Consider the following 4,238-nt stretch of genomic DNA (forward strand, 5'->3'; position numbering starts at 1 on the left):
TTTTTCAGAGCCTCATAGTCATAAATATCGAGTCACTATCTAAAGTGCATCCAAATACTCCATGAGTCTTTAGTTTCCCAACAAAATTTTAACTTTACTTTGAAAATCATAAACTTTGCTCTCTCATCTCAAAAAAAAGATAAAGGGGTTGATGTTTTATTTTTTTCAACAAAATAAAATAAAAAAATAAAAATTCAAGCTGGTCGAACTATGTAGGACCTAAATTCTCCTTTGTGAGATACGTAGGCAGCCTTTCAAGGCTCGGTCTTGTCTTTGAAGTTTTCAGTTTTTCCTCATTCTTTCAAAGAAATTTAAAACTTGTTCTGCATCTAAAAAGAATGAGGGTACAAAAATTGAAGCGCAAGAAATTTGTGGTTCAACACAAGTCAACATTTCTCACACATCAATCGTAAAATTAAAATGGGTCAATTTCTACCCATTTAGTCTTTCTTCACCCATGGATTAGTTTGTGTTCAAACAAAGCAACATTTATATGTTTAGTTCTTTATGTGATATTTTGCCTTAATCATTACAAACTTTGGCTTTTGAGTTATTCTTCTTTTTCAGGGAGAGACTGATTTGTATTGGAAATCAAACTTTCTTACTTTTCAAAGATCGAGGTTCAACAAAGTTGATTCTTTTTCCCTTTGTAGAGGCTGTTATGAAAGGACATCAAGCGATAAATGATTGGATCTCAATTTTAAGATCAACACCCTCTCCCTAACTAAGAAGTTTTCTTTGTACGCAAGAGAAACGACATTATTTCTAGAGAGAGAATCACAGAAATCCCAAATCGACGGCAACATTCAACCACAAACTTTAATCCTAATCTCTTTCAATTCTTTAATCTAAGAAAAATTATTACCATTTCTCTTATGGATCTTGCAGGGACAAAGAGTTCATGGAAAATAATGATGCCCTTAAATTTCACAAGACACCAATACACAGCCTAAAAGATAAATCGAGGGAGTCTTTGACTATGAAGTCTTACTCTTATATCTTGTTACTTATTTTTTTATAATGGCCCTATTTTTACACTTTTTCATATCTTTGCAGGAAAACTATCCCCGATAATAGTCGGGGATGGTTATAATAATGTATGATTCTCGTGAATAGTTGGAAGAATTCAAGTCATAAGAGACAATCCCCAAAAAGAGCACAATAACAAGTGATTCCAACAGGAAATTGGAAGAACACACCAATGTATAATGTCTGAGGAATATTTAAAAAATAATACAACGATAGGGGTCCTCACCGATGGTTAAGAGGACACGAAACGTATTGGCGCAAATAAGCAAAAGACACTCCCCAACTGAAGATGTCAACTAGCACTGGACTTAAGTGACATCACTCTGAGTTTGTGTAAATCTTTAAATTATTTTATATATCATATCTGCAAGAACTATGCACACCTGATTCTCATCTCGGTGAAATACGTAGGCAACCCTTCTTGGGTTCAGTATTTCCTTTTTCAACCAAACAAAATAAACAAAATAATAAATTGTGTACGTATTTTAAGAGTCGTATCTTCTTGATTGGGATGAATACGGTTAGGAGCATGTGAAATATTCGGTATGATGAAAAGGATTGACTTTGTGGTAAACCATAGCTTCTGTTGGTATCTTTCATTTTTACTTTTGTGATGCTTGAAAATTCTCTTGAGGGCATTCAAGAAAAGAATAAAAACAACCTCATGGCTTCATGTGCATTGTGTGGTGAGCTTTAGATTAAAATTCAATTGCATCGCACTATTCATCTAAAACTTTGCATGAATGTTTATTGAAGCAAAATCCTGAGTTATATTTGATTTGAAAAATGATTATAGGCCTTTTTTGACCCGATTGTGCCTTTCAAAGCCTACCAAATAACATTAATCCTTAGTTTTCCCACTTTGAGCCTAAAACCTTTTCTTTGGACAACCACATCTTAGCCTTTTCCCTTCGGAGTGCTTACATGCACTATCCCTCTGTTGGCCCAACCTCCTTAAGCGTACCGAAGACATGCAAATTATAGAAAAAGATCCAACTTTGAAATTGCCAAAGGCAAAAGACGTAAAGTCTCCAAAGTCAAGAAAGTAAAGACGACTTTCAAAAAAAAAACTCCTACAAGGTCAATGTAAGACAAAAAGAAAACTACTCCAACAAAAAAGAAGAAACCTCAAAAGGAAGGGGTGAAAAGAGAAAAAGCTCCAAAAATAAAGACTCAAAAAGAAGTCAAAATCTAAGAAGGAGATAACAAAGAGGATCAGACGCCAAAAGGTGTAATAATTATCAAAAACACAAATTCAGCGTGATGCTCAAAGAGAGATTAAGTCACTTTTATTCCAAATAAATATTCTACTTGTCCTTAAGCCTACATTACAAGCCAATAACAAGCCCTACATGATCTCATTCCAAATATTCTCACATTAGTGGAGACTTACATGTAGGCCAAGCATATGGTATCACAGTTGCATGCGTTGAACATTCTTGAGAGTGTGAGTGCACTTGCAAAATGTCCTCAAATCAAACACTTCAAATATGTGTGAAATAGGATTTTGTTTATTTTGAGGGTACTTGAAAAATGAGGATTGATATAATTCTATACCTTTGTTTGAAGAAAGATGAAAAAATCTTATCGACACTTAAGTATGTTTGAGCTACTACTTGAAGCTATAGGAATTATCTTGAAGTCAATCTCAGTTATAAGAAAGGAAATAAGAAATATTTCTATGCAATCCTAACTGTTGGTACCAATTGTAGGCAAAATTTGACTCTCTTTACATTCTCTAAAAAAATTACATTTGTCCTTTGAAATTGGATGGTTTGCTCTAAATAATGTGACATTAGGCTAATCCCATTGATGTGAGATGCCTATTTTAATTCATTGAATCGTCCATATCAAACGGGTGGCATATCTCGTATTTTTAAGCTGTAAATATTACAAGCAATACAATTTTCCATATCATTATGCTCATATTGCACATGTGTCTACTGATTATCTTGTCTCAGATTTTGCCGTATTCATCATCCAAAGGATTGGAACCATATTTGACCTGATTCCTGTACCAACAAGATATGTAGGCATCACAATGGCTTGGTCATGTTCTCCATAAGATTTTCATTTCTCCCTTACAATGAAAACTGGACAGAATTTTTGAGAAGATCTCAAAAATTTATAAGAAAATACTTTCTCCAGCAAGTCAAGATTGGAGATCATGTTTATATATGAAATTGGAACAAAAATTTTGAGAAGATCTCAAAAATTCCACAAGAATGTCAAAATCCTTTTTCAGCAGCTTGAATTTGTCAAGAATCTAACTAGGATAGAATTTTTGAGGAAGATCTCAAAAATTTCGTTAAGAATTATCAGAAGTTCGGAGTGAACTTCAAATGATCTCCAACATTGCTAGAATGGAGCGAACACAAATTTAAGATGAGATCCATCGAAGCCTCGTATAAACTTTCATCAAAGATATGAGTCCCAACAAACACAAATTGTTCAAAAAAATGTTAACATGTCAAATCATCCAAGAGGATGACATTTGTATTTTCATTTGCCGAGAGGGTCATTTCACTACATTTTATTTGCCAAGAGGGCCATTGCATTTTTTATTTGCCAAGAGGCTCATTGCATATTCATTTGCCAAGAGGGCCATTGCATTTTTATTTGCCAAGAAGGTCATTGCATATTCATTTCCAAGAGGAAAATTGCATTTTCATTTGTGAAAAGGGTCATTGCATATTTATTTGCGAAGAGGGCCATTGCATTTTCATTTGCCAAGAGGGCTATTGCATTTTCATTTGCCAAGAGGGTCATTTCATTTTCATTGCATTACCAAGAGGGTCATGCATCATTTAAATCATCCAAGAGGATGACATTGCATATTATTGCCAAGAGGGCTATTTCATTTTCATTACATTGCCAAGAGGGCCATTGCATGTGATGTCGTATACGATGATATGATGCCTTATACGATGATATGATGCCATATACGATGATATGATGCCATATACAATGATATGATACCGTATATAATGATATAATGTTGTATATGATGATATAATGCTGCATACGATGATATGATATTGTATACGATGGTATGATGCATTCGTCTTATCAATGAACACGCATTTATATCCTACCAATGGATCTTCATTCGTTCTAACGATGGACAGACAGTTATTTTGCCAAAATATCCTATTGAAGGATTAACTTTATTCATCCTATCGATGGACAGATAATTATTTTGCCAAAAT

Source organism: Solanum dulcamara, chromosome 5 (assembly GCF_947179165.1).
Source record: "Solanum dulcamara chromosome 5, daSolDulc1.2, whole genome shotgun sequence".
NCBI lineage: Eukaryota > Viridiplantae > Streptophyta > Magnoliopsida > Solanales > Solanaceae > Solanum > Solanum dulcamara.